The sequence below is a fragment of the Oncorhynchus kisutch genome, linkage group LG17, assembly GCF_002021735.2.
Source record: "Oncorhynchus kisutch isolate 150728-3 linkage group LG17, Okis_V2, whole genome shotgun sequence".
NCBI classification, from domain to species: domain Eukaryota; kingdom Metazoa; phylum Chordata; class Actinopteri; order Salmoniformes; family Salmonidae; genus Oncorhynchus; species Oncorhynchus kisutch.
In genome coordinates this window covers 64,149,973-64,164,247 of record NC_034190.2, presented here as the reverse complement: position 1 = coordinate 64,164,247, position 14,275 = coordinate 64,149,973, and positions in this window count along the sequence as shown.

The following is a 14,275-nucleotide window of genomic DNA, read 5'->3' as shown; positions in this document are numbered from 1 at the left end:
CGGTAACCGCTGCCTGAATGCCTTGAGAGATGAGTTTTAAGGCACCAGGTTAGAAAATGACATCCTCTGCATTCAAATGCGTCTTCTGTTGATCCCATGTCTCAACCAATTACCACAGGAGCTATCGCTGCAGATGTGTTCCATTCAGCCTGCTGAAAGCCTCCTTTTAAATGTGAACACGTACGCTTAACACCCACGGATGCATCTCAGGAAGCACAGTACGACACTGTGAAGCACGTTCTTTTCATATCCATTCATATTCATTTCATATCCATTCCATTTAATGTCCGTGAATAGTCTCTTGCTGTTGCACTTGGGACTAACAGAGTGTGACTTTTGTAAACAGGCTTGTTCATAACTAAGACCTTCTTCGGGATCAGTGTCCCGTCCACGGGATGGTTGAGCTAACGTAGGCTAATGCAATTAGCCTGAGGTTGTAAGTAACAAGAACATTTCCCAGGACATAGACATATCTGATATGGGAAGAAAGCTTAAATTCTTGTTAATCTAACTGCAATGCCCAATTTACAGTAGCTATTACAGTGAAATAATACCATGCTATTGTTTGAGGAGAGTGCACAATTTTGAACATGATAAGTTATTAATAAACAAATTAGGCACATTTGAGCAGTCCTGATACCACATTTTGAACAGAAATCCAATGGTTCATTGGATCAGTCTAAACCTTTGCATGTACACTGCTGCCATCTAGCGGCAAAAATTGCAGCTGGGCTGGAATAATACATTATGGCCTTTCTCTTGCATTTCAAAGATAATGGTACAAAAACATAATACAAAAGAACGGTTGGTTTTTTCTTTGTATGATCTTTTACCAGATCTATTGTGTTATATTCTCCTACATTCGTTTCACATTTCCACAAACATCAAAGTGTTTCATTTCAAATGGTACCAAGAATATGCATATCCTTGCTTCAGGGCCTGAGCTACAGGCAGTACCAAAAATTGAAAAAAGGGGGCGGATCCTTATTATACACTGAGTGTACAAAACATTAGGAACACCTGCTCTTTCCATGGCATAGAGAGACCAGGTGAAAGTTATGATCCCTTAATCATGTCACTTGTTAAATTCACTTGAATCTGTGTAGACAAAGGGGAGGAGATAGGTTAAAGAATGACTTTTAAGCCTTGAGACAATTGAAACATGGATTGTGTGAATTGTGTGAAGATTTAAGTGCCTTTGAACGGGGTATGGCAGTAGGTGTCAGGTGCACCGATTTGAGTGTGTCAAGAACTGCAACACTGCTGGGTTTTTCACGCTCAATAGTTTCCCGTGTGTATCAAGAATGGTCCACCACCCAAAGGACATCCACCCAACTTGATACAACTGTGGGAAGCATCGGAGGTCAAAATATGCCAGCATCACTGTGGAATGTCTTCGACACCTTCTAGAGTCCATGCTTCCAAGGGGTGGCAACTCAATATTAGGAAGGTGTTCCTAATGTTTTAAACACTATGTGTATATACATTATTCCAGGGATAAACACATTATAGTGATATGGAAATTGTCCTGAAAGCATTTAATTGAATTCCCTTGCATGCCAACTTGTCAGTGTGAGGGAATGGTGTTAGCTGGGGATGGGATTTCCTGCAGTCTCTGCTTGTCTTCACAGGTCTACTGTACACTGTATTACTCTTCACACGCCGCTGGCTTGACCTCCTCTCTACCTACATTTAAAACCCATTTAGCATCTCATGCAGCAGAGGTCCTCACACCTGAAGAGAAGAGGGGGTAAATAATGGGACATGAAGATACGGTATGTAAGGCTCAAAGTACAGGACAATTACTTTACACATGCCTGGTAAATGTTATGGACGGAACATGGACCACCAACTGTTTCTACCACCAAACCACTCCCCTCCCATGCTGCAGTGTAGACTAACATCTCTCTCAGTAGTCTCCAAACAGTGGTTCTCCCTCCTCCCAGGCTCCTACATAAGCCAGCTCACGAGGAGAGCAGTACTCTGACAATGGTCCTTAATTAGAGCGTGCCTCTGTCTGACAGCCTCTATTCTGCTCCAGCATGTCCTGCTCTACATAACAGCTCCACACAATCCCTGCTACCAGCTTCACAGCCGCTTCACCACTAATTCAATCCACTCCCATCTTAGCCCCAGTGGTTAATGCAGAGCGGAACCAGTCCTATTCTAATTGAATAAGACCTGGTTAGTCCGCCTCTTCTCACCAAGCCTGGATCAGGGATTGCTAAGGAAGAAATGCAGTGGTTGGGGAGAATGCTGATACACTGGTTGGAATTGGCTGTTTCTCATCACCAAGGCTAGAGTGCCACAAGAATATTTGAGTGACACAAAAATTACAACAATATCAATGGGCTACATAAAGAAACGTTAGCTGACATGGGCTGGCTGATCTGTTATAAATATCTCTCTAAGGTATGTAATGACCGACATGATAAGAGGAACTGATGATGCACTACCCAACTTCAAAATGGCACCTTGTGCATCCTACTATTACAACTTTCAAGAGTACGTTTAAAGCCGGACTGAGTTCCTTTAAATCACCTACTCATTCAAGGGTTTTTCTTTATTTTACTATTTTCTACACTGTAGAATAATAGTGAAGACATCAAAACTATGAAATAACACATATGGAATCGTAGTAACCAAAAAAGTGTTAAACAAATCAAAATATATTTTATATTTGTGATTCTTCAAAGTAGCCACCCTTTGCATTGATAACAGCTTTGCACACTCTTGGCATTTGCTCAACCAGCTTCATGAGGTAGTCACCTGGAATGTGGTATTTCTTTCCTTCTTAATGCATTTGAGCCAATCAGTTGTGTTGTGACAAGTCCGGCTTTAAACGTACTCTTGAAAGTTGTAATAGTAGAATCACTATTTCTAAATTGGGTCGTGCATCTTCAGTTCCTCTTGTCATGTTAGTCATTACATACCTTAGAGAGCTATTTATAACTTGTTATAAATGTCCAGATCAACTAGCCCATGTCAGCTAATGTTTCTTTATGTAGCCCCATAGACCCCTGCGCCACCTCCTGCAGACACCTCCCTACAGTTTGGTTACCACTGCTGTAGAGGAGTGTGACAATAAAAACTCTCATCATTGATTTGTCACTATGCTACGCAGTGAACTTTCCTTATTATTTTTTACTTTACTTTCAGTTCTTTCCACTCCAACACACCCTCCCCTCTATCTCTCCTCGTGGTGGGTGGTTGCCTTGCCTCCCCTGACTGCCCTTTGGCATTACAGCACACACAGCAGGCCTTGGCCCTGTGGCACAGCACACACTCATTAAAATCACACTCAGTGGCTCTGCTTCTCTCTCACCACACACACCAGCTCTCTCATACACACCCAGCACTTCTTTGGGAGGACAACAGGAGGCACCCCTCTCTGAAACCTTAGTTTAGCTGTAAACTCATCTCCCCATATTAACCTGGGCACTCAACAACTTTTAGTGTACACGTTTTGAATTAGTGGTGACTCGAGGAACCCTGGAGATCTTCAAAGAACCGTTGCTAGTCAATAGTTAATATTTGCACCTTCGGTTAGTATGAGGGGTTCTTGGAGAAACCTTTAATGGTTCAATGTAGCAACAGGTTCCTTGAAGAACCCTTGAGTGGAGGCGTTTCTTTAGTAGCTTTAAGATATATATTTTTTGGGGCCAGTAATTGTCATTTCTGTTAATCTGTTCTGTTGTATTGTACATGTTAAGGTTGAACAGTGACAGATTTGTAGCTTCACCGAGGCTGAGAAAAAAATAAGGAACCCGCATACTGCTCTTGATAGTATCACTGCTCTTTAATAAGCTTTATGTATCAGACGCAAGGCCTTCGTCAGAGCTTTTCTGAGTTTTTTAAATTAGCACCCTTATGTAGATTAAGCCCCACCCACATCCGTTCCACGGATTGAATGGGGTTGGAGTCGAGAGAAACCCAAATAAGCACTACCAAATATAACAATATGCATTTCATAAATATTCAAATGAAGTGTTTATAAAACGTATTAATTAAACACGTCTTTAAAACCACAATGCGGACATCGACCTACCGAGTAAGTTTTCATAGATTATTGGGTACAGTGCAAGGAAAAGCTTCACTGAGGCTAACAGAGGTGTTGGAAGAGTTACCACTTTATTACTATATGTAATCAGCAATGTTAATGTTATATTAGAATATACAATATGCATAAATATTCAAGGTACATTACATTTGCAGTGTACGAATTTAACATGATGAACAGGAATGCATGCTAATGGAAGGCCAAAAACAACTCTCTGAAAGCAACGCCACCAATCTGATATGCTGCCACCTCTACAATATTACTATTAAAAAGGTTCAAAATTGAACCCTTTCCCTCACGAAAAGTTTCCGGTTTGAACCTTCAGACAGGGGTTGCTCGAAAACCATTTTCAGGGGGTTTCCTTGAGGAACCATTTAGATCTGGAAAGTGTAGGCTGACTATGTATAGTATGTGATGACTAATCAGACCCACATAAGCTGTTGCCCTTATAGTATTGCCATTATTGTGATTATCAACCCACTTTTGTCGTGGTTATTAATATCCACCTCCTCTGTATCATATTGACTGCCTGTGTGCCTGGTCTGATAGTCTGTGTCTGCATACGCCTGCGAGTCCAGTCGTCCCCAGGGGAAATCAGCTCAGAGCATAGAGCGTTTTTATCACCTCCTCCATCTGATTAGACAGAAGAATGGCCTGGTCCCTGACAAGCCTATATACAGCTAAAGACTTCTCCCTTATGACATTACACCTCCGGATAAAGGAGTTCCACATCTCTGTAATGCCATTAGACCGGAGAGGAGAGGAGAGGAGGGGAGAGGTTGGCCTGCTTAACCCTATCGTTTGAGGACTACATCAATTGAAGAGCGAGCACACAATTTAATCCTCCTTTAGGAATTAGGATTACACCACCGTCTTCCTTTTATCGCTCATCTTTTTACTCCGGGACGCATTTCCTTTTCCCTCCCTTTCTTTTCCCCATAATGGTCCCTGCGAAGTGGCTTAGTGCTTCATTATTGTGGATTTCTTCCTCTATGGTGAGAGTTCCTGTTCCAGCAGCGGGAGCCCATATTCAGTTTTCTACCAAAGAGTCTGGCAGACAGCACTTCCTTCCTGCTCCTCTGGGCATGTGGCTAAGATGAAAATGATCACTGTCGATAGAAGTCCTATTTGTTGTTGTTCATTATTCATCATTGACTTGTGATGCTCTTTAGTAACAAGCATCTGACACAATAGACCATGTATTATTCCATGATAATCCAGTTGTCCATCAACGTTCATTCTGCTGCATATTTACCTTGAAAACAAGTGGTTGTTCGAAATCATCAGTGTTGGAGGGGAATGTGTGTCGACATCCTGTCAAATCAAACTAGATAATGACATGGAGTTCTGCCAAGAAACGGCATTGATGATGTCTTGATTGGTAGCCCACCACATGGTTCAGCTCTCCTATTGGCCAAGCATACTGTGAAACCCACTGTATTCTATAAATCCAACTGCTCGTTATGTGCCCCTGGTCTATGTATACTCTTCAGTAAGCCCTGATATCCGCTTCCTTCAGTGGTTTATCATCCTGACAGCTTATTATACTGTACATATACATGTAGGTAGCTGTTGATGGTTTTGGTGGTGCTGGACACACTTTTCCCATACTGTAACAGGTGGTTGCTATGGTACCATGTTTAACACAGTATTCTCCTCAGTGGGTGGTAAGAAAACAACTGGAGAGAAGAAAACGTTCTAAGCTAACAGTAAGTTATTTCTCAACATGTATACAGCAGGTTGAACTGCTCATTACTGCAGAACCTCAAGTATAGGACCCACACACTCTTACTAACATTCATGGAATAAAATACGCTGTATCTGTTCCTCAGTAACACATTTACTACACTTGTACAGTAAAACCTGTATTGATTTATCTTGTACAAGTACCTGTGTTTTTGCCGTGAAGGGCTTGAGGTACCCTCTGACAACGATAGATGGCAGTCTTGTACTCGGAGTGTGCTGATAATACCAACGGAGCCAAGCCACTCTTTGACTTTATATTTTCCGGGTTTTTTTTCAGGAAGGCTACGGTCTTGCCTCAGATCAAAAATGCACAACACAATACTTTTAAGTACTGTGGGATGTATTAAGTGATGCTATGAATTATTACACGCTGTGAGGTGTGTATGTACACAGAAACATCCATACACCTCCGCATTCTCAATATTTGCTGACGATACTGATGTTCACAGTGATGCATCCTCTGCCAATTACAGTCTAGTATTAGAACTAGCTGTTAGAAAAAGCACAATCGGAAAAAAAGACTTGACAGGGTGCACAGTCAGGAAAAATGCTACTACACATCAATACAAGCTTAGTATATACCAATAACCCCTCTGGATTGTAGCAATTCAACCCCTACCCAGTGGGTACCCCTGGCATAGAAACTCTCTAGTTGTGCAACCATGTGTGCCATGTTGACTGCCTTGCCTGGCCCCTCCCACCTGTTACTCTCTTTAGTACACCAGCCAGCGCCACCTCCATAAATCTGTGTCTGTCATGCTCCGCATATGAAACAGAAGTGATGACCACTGTGATTTAGTGCTGCTGGCGCAGGTTCTGGCTGTCTGTTCGAGTACAGCACAGGGCTCCTCTTTTTACAACAGATCCACAGTGACATGATTCATGGTGTCCTGCCTCAGAAGGGGGCAATGCACCCCAGCCGTGCTCACACCATGCAGGGCTGGCCCAGCCATTAGATCATAGGCCTGATGCACTGACACACAGGAGATTTGTCAGTATGATGCAATCTTATACACACACATACGGTACAGACACAAATGAGCAAATCAGATCATCAAAATCCTCATCATATACTAATGTAACTGTATATTCTCAGGTTGTGTAGCCCTGGTGCAAAATACACACACAGTCTGAGAAGAAGAGGAGAGACTGTAGCAAATTGGTCCTCACCTGCATAATTCAGGTGGACCTGCTACTCCTAAGTGGGAAATGGTGTCATTGTTCGGTCCTGTGTTTGTTCCACAGACAGTGACACAGAGGGCTGGTCACTCTGAGAGAACGCCTTGGCATTCCAGATTACAGTGAATTTATATCACCTCAGGTGCACTGTTCACACAATGGTGAGCTTCATTATATGGAGAACATTTATAAAAGCTTCACCTGTCGATCATGGGTGGGGTGGGGTGGAGGGGGGTGTCGTGGTCCTGCAGGTGGTCTGAAGTCAGCTCCACTGTCCCTGTCTGTCTCTCCTGGCTTGGCTGTGCCTGCTGGCGCTAGAGATAGCATAGCTATACTCCCAGGTTTCCCAGCTGTGCTACGGTAGGATGGGCTGTACACAGAGCAGAACAGAACAGAACAGAGCAGAACAGAGCAGAACAGAGCAGAGCAGAACAGAGCAGAACAGAACAGAGCAGAACAGAGCAGAACCGAACAGAGCAGAACCGAACAGAGCAGAACAGAGCAGAGCAGAACAGAGCAGAGCAGAACAGAGCAGAACAGAGTAGAGCAGAACAGAGCAGAACAGAGCAGAGCAGAACACAACGGTGGAGGGGAGTAAGAAGAAATCACAACACCCAGACTAACAGTGCACCTCCTCCGCTGTAGCAGAACCAGGCTATAGATTTCTGTCTGTCTCTGAGGGACTGGTTCTGTATCATTACTAGAGAGATGGTTGGTGGTTTGTGGGAGATGGGAAAGAAGCAGGGGTAACACTTCATACGGTTGCTCTATACAACTGTAATGACTCTAGTTACAACATTGTATCAACATGCTCTTATTTAAACACATGCAGAAACACACACAGCCTTTCCAATATCCAGTATGGTCTGGGTGTTGTGACTTGCTCCTCAACATTCTCCAGAGGTAGGCTGCGTGTATGTGGCATCAAGGCATGGGGGGTGGTATTCTGCCACAGCTGACATTCCCCCTGCACATCTGTAGGACCCACAGCCTGCTAATGTTTCTGTGAATGACAGGAAGAGACACACGGACCGTTCCTGAGTCACTCCCCATTTCCATCAGGAACTGCGGAGCGGCAAGGGACCAGCATGGAAAGGAGAACGTTGTATTATTAATATTACCCCAGATGGTTTTAGGGCCACAGCAGGTACATCCTAGTCCGTATACTGAATGTGTTGTTGTGTTTGTTCATTAACTGGCAGTCCGGACTATACCAACATGTCATCAGAATACATTAAATTCATGTAGCTAGCGAAAGCAGACAGACTGTATCTCCCAGAGGTGCTGTAAGCTTAGTAGAGCAACCCAAATATGAATCTCAGAATAGAGACTTCAGTGCTTTCTTGCTGTATTTCAATAATGCTATTTGGGACTGACCCAGAAACCTGATTATCACTGTTGATATATTACAGCTTTCAGTCCAGTTCTGTAAGGGGAGGTGGAGTTAACATGTGGAAGATCACAACTTGATCGGGCTGAATAGTTTTGGGGATTTCTGTCTCGCTAAGCAAAACAATTGTGCCCATGCTCCCAGCGCTCCCAGCAGTCCACTGGTGCGAGTGCTTCTCATTTTGAAGAGTCTAATAATGTGAGAGCTTGTTTTGGCGACGCAGCTGGTATGTTTGACTAGGCAGGCTTGCATGTGGACAGCCGCGCAGTCCAATTGGTACACAGTTGATGTGGTGCTGGGGTCGGAGAAAGGTCAGCCCTCACTTTGAGTTCAGCATCTGCAACTTTCTTACAGGCAGATACAGCCAGGAGAGAGAGAGAGAGGGGGGGGGGGGCGTTTGCCAAAGACCCTCAGGATCAATAAACAAAGTAAGATATGAGTCTCATATCGTAAGATTCACAAATCATTTATTTTTCTCACAAACAAGTAACTGCCAAAATAAAAGTAACACCAACATAAAGTGTCTTAATAGGGTGTTGGGCCACCACAAGCTGCCAGCTTCAATGTGCCTTGGCATAGATTCTACAAGTGTCTGGAAGTCTATTGGAGGGAAGAAATTTCATAATTTGGTGATTTGTTGATGGTGGAAACGCTGTCTCAGGCATCGCTCCAGAATCTCCTATAAGTGTTCAATTGGTGTGACTGACACACACACACGCACACACACACACACACACGCACACACACACACACACTTTAAACCCCCATGCTCCTTTGAGACCCCTCTTTCAAAGTAACTGAGATCCCTTCTAGCCATGGTAGCCAAAATTATGAGCAACTGGTCATTTTATACATAACCCTAAGCATTATGGGATGTTTTAATTGCTTAATTAACTCAGGAACCACACCTGTGTGGAAGAACCTGCTTTCACTGAACAAAAATATAAATGCAACATGTAAAGTGTTGGTCCTATGTTTCGTGAGCTGAAATAAAATTTCCCAGAAATGTTCCATACGCACAAAAAGCTTATTTCTCTCAAATGCTGTGCACACATTTCCTTATGTAATAGTATAACTTTAGTCCGTCCCCTCGCCCCTACCCGGGCTCGAACCAGGAACCCTCTGCACACATTGACAACTGACACCCACGAAGCATCGTTACCCATCGCTCCACAAAAGCCGCGGCCATTGCAGAGCAAGGTGAACCACTACTTCAAGGTCTCAAAGCGAAGTGACGTCATCAATTGAAACGCTATTAGCGCGCACCACCGGTAACTAGCTAGCCATTTCACATCGGTTACACTCACCCCCCTTTTGACCTCCTCTTTTTCCACAGCAACCAGTGATCTGGGTCAACAGCATCAATGTAACAGTATCAACTTTAGTCCGTCCCCTCGCCCATACCCAGGCTTGAACCAGGGACTCTCTGCACACATCAACAACTGCCTCCCACGAAGCATCGTTACCCATCGCTCCACAAAAGCCGCAGCCCTTGCAGAGCAAGGGGAACCACTACTTCAAGGTCTCAAAGCGAGTGACGTCACCGATTGAAACGCTATTAGCGCGCACCACCGCTAACTAGCTAGCCATTTCACATCGGTTACATTTACATCCCTGTTAGTGAGCATATCTCCTTTACCAAGATAATCCATCTACCTGACAGGTGTGGCATATCAGGAAAATTATTAAATAGCATGATCATTACACATGTGCACCTTGTGATGGGGACAATGAAAGGCCACTTTAAAATGTGCAGGTTTGTCACACAACACGATGCCTCAGATGTCTCCAATTTTGAGGGAGTGTGCAATTGGCATGCTGACTGCAGGAATGTCCACCAGAGCTGTTGCCAGATATTTGAATGTTAATTTCTCTCACAACCGCAGACCACCCCAGGACCTCCACTTCCGACTTCTTCACCTGCAGGATCGTCTGAGACCAGCCACCCGGACAGCTGATGAAACTGTGGGTTTGCACAAACTAAGAATTTCTGCACAAACTGTCAGAAACTGTCTCAAGGAAGCTCATCTGCGTCCTCGTCGTCTTCACCAGGGTCTTGACCTAGTTTGGCGTCATAACCGACTTCACTGGGAAAATGCTCACCTTTGATAGCCATAGGCACACTGGAGAAACAGTTCAACTATCGTGGGCACATGGCAGACAGTGTGTATGGATGAAAAACAGCTTCTATCTCAAGGCCATCAGACTGTTAAACAGCCACCACTAACATTGAGTGGCTGCTGCCAACATACTGACTCAACTCCAGCCACTTTAATAATGGGAATTGATGGGAAATGATGTAAAATATATCACTAGACACTTTAAACAATGCTACCTTACATAATGTTACTTACCCTACATTATTAATCTCATATGTATACGTATATACTGTACTCTATATCATCTACTGCATCTTTATGAATACATGTACCACTAGCCACTTTAACTATGCCACTTTGTTTACATACTCATCTCATATGTATATACTGTACTCAATACCATCTACTGTATCTTGCCTATGCCGCTCTGTACCATCACTCATTCATATATCTTTATGTACATATATTCTTTATCCCCTTACACTTGTGTCTATAAGGTAGTAGTTTTGGAATTGTTAGCTAGATTACTTGTTGGTTATTACTGCATTGTCGGAACTAGAAGCACAAGCATTTCGCTACACTCGCATTAACATCTGCTAACCATCGCAACATTAACATCTGCTAACCATGTGTATGTGACAAATACATTTTTATTTGATTTGATTTGGTATGGTGTTGTGTGGGCGACCGGTTTGCTAATGTCAATGTTGTGAACAGAGTGCCCTGTGGTGGTGGTGGAGTTATGGTATGGGCAGGCATAAGCTACGGACAATGAACACAGTTGCATTTTATATATGGCAATTTGAATGCACAGAGATACCTGACGAGATCCTGAGGCCCATTGTCGTGCCCTTCATCCACCACCATCAGTTCATACTTCAGCATGATAATGCATGGCCCCATGTCACAAGGATCTGTACACAATTCCAGGAAGCGAAAAATGTCACAGTTCTGTTATGGCCTGCAGAATTATCAGACATGTCACCCATTGAGAATGTTTGGGATTCTCTGAATAGGCATGTACGACAGCGTGTTCCAGTCCTTGCCAATATCCAGCAACTTCGCACAGCCATTGAAGAGGAGTGGGACAACATTCCACAGGCCAAAATCAACAGCCTGATCAATGAGGCTGATCTATGAGAAGGAGATGTGTCATACTGCATGAGGCAAATGGTGGTCACTCCAGATACTGATCCACGGCCCTAACTTTTATTTTAAGGTATCTGTGACCAACAGACGCATATCTGTATTCCCATTCATGTGAAATCCATAGATTAGGGCCCAATGAAATACTTAAATTGACTGATTTCCTTAACTGTAACTCAGTAAAATCTTAGAAATTTTTGCATTTTCCGTTTATATTTTTGTTCAGTGTACTTTGGAGCCCTCATTTACTCACGTGTTTCCTTTGGCAGTTACTTTTACAATTTGTAAAACAGATCAGTGTATTCCTCTCTTACACAACGCATGCTGGCCTTTCCCATGTTGAGAAAGCATCTAGTGTAAATTAGAGCATTGTTCCCCAGTGCTGCTGTGCTGCCTGTCTGAAGGGATTATGATTGTGATCACTCCTACTGTAGCCTATGAATTGGTCAGAGTCTAACATGCTGCGCCTGTAAGCCTATTAGGAAAGGGAATTCACTGAGTCCTTTCTTAGGATAAGCCAACTGTAAACGCTACGTACATGAGCGGCGAGAAGCCTGGACTAAACGCGGGATTTAAGGGAAGAAAAGAGGAAACAATACATGGGGAGAGAAAACCACTGCATCTGCAGAAACGTCTGCAGACAAATCCCTTAATGGTGAAAAAGATGCTGGGATTTACATTTAGCTGTTTCCCCCTCAGTGACCATAGTTTGAGAAACATGAAGAGGCTCAGCTCAATCTGCCAGAGAAGACTTGGCGGCCATGGCACTTTCACTGGGTTATATGGAGCACAAGCTAGGAAATCATAGGAAGTGGAGTACAGCAGAGAATACACTGGATAGGAATCTTTCCTGTCTATATATCTGTGTGGTTAAACCATTGTTCACTTCATGCTCATTTAAGTTTAAATTGATACTTAAACCAATAAAATATTTAAGCTCATTCCATGGAGTGTCTCCTGGTTTTTGTTTTTTCCTTTCAATTAAGCCCAAGACAACCAGGTGAGGGGAGTTCCTTGCTAATTAGTGACCTTAATTCATCAATCAAGTACAAGGGAGGAGGGAAAACCACTCGGCCCTCTGTGAAATGAGTTTGACACGTGCATTAAACCAAATAAAAATTGGGCTATTATTTGAGAAAGAAAGGAAGAAGCTTTTTATGTCCAGTGATGCTGGTATTTTCATAGAAGAGGACACTACATCACTCTTCCTCTGTCAGCATACTGAGGGCGGTGGGTGTTCAGGTGCGTTGACACAGAGCATCACAGTCACTCAGTCTGAAAAGACATTCTGGCACTTTCCTAGTGTCTGAGGAGACCAGTGCACTCTCGCTTGAAGGCCGAGGCACAATTCACTCTCTGTTAGCCCTTGGTTGGCATGTGGGTTTAACAGCAACATAGAGGTCGAAGCAGTGGGAATGAAATGCTTCACCTCTGTGCACAGGACTGATTATTCAATACACACACATATATGAGCACACACATGTCAAAGGTATTCACAAAGGTGCAAGGTTTAAACTCAATACTGCTCTTCAGGGCGTACTGTACCATAAATACAACCACACCATTACAATACCACATCACAAATTGCTTCCTTCCCCATCACACTCTTGACTCTTCCATCCAAGCTTGAGACCTCCCTATAACCAGCAGAGAGGGAGTACATCTCTGAGCTCTGAGCTGTGATTCAGTCTAATGCCTGGGTGGTGAGGGGTGAGCCTCTGGCAAGGGCTGGATGTGTGATGTCAGCCATCATGGTGGGCCCATCAGCCTGCCAAGGTTCCAGGGCTTACCTTCATCCACTCTCCTCACTGGTTTTCCTCAGGCTGGAGGCTGGAGTCTGTTACTGGGGCTGAAGCATGCAGGCTAGTGGCTGCACACTGGTTTACCATAGGCTGGATTACACAACACCACACAGCAGCAGCTGACTTTACCCCACAGAGGACAGCAGACCTTACCATTGAGACACTATAGGGCTTTCTCCGAATACGGTGCCATTTCGGACACAGACTGTTTTACCATGTGTTTCCTATTATTTGTCAACATAAACAGGGCCTCGTCTAATCTTTGTTTTCCACATGCAGAGTGCCTGTTCTCTGGGACCCTCTGCTCATATAAACTCTCCCAGTTGTGACAGACAGTGATGCCATGGGTGGCTTATAGAACCCATCACTACCACCAGATGGATCTGCTCATTTCAGGCAGAGCTGGGATCTCTCCACACAACTCCTAATGCTCAACTCTCCTAGGAGACAGTGTTGACAAGGTCTGCCTAATTGTAAATTGTAGAACTTGTCTCCTTGGTCAGTGAATAGGCAAGCAACAGGTAATTATTGCTTTGATAGACAGTATGTGAAATAGGTGGGGGAACATTCCTGAGACAGAAAGCATTAGTTTAATCCATTCATCACATATACTGTACATAACTCCGTCTGAAAGGGTATCATTTTATGCCTATAGAGGCCATCAGTTACCTTGCCATTCATGCACAACAGAATAAGTCTATGTCACAGTCAGAGGATAATGCCGATACAAGTGGCCCTTTCTTAACGCGCCCACATAACAAGCAATTGTGCCTCGCATACTCCCTTTAAAGCAACTCGGTGTCAGAGCATTTCGTATTATACTTGATTTATATCCGAGACACTCCATGTAGTA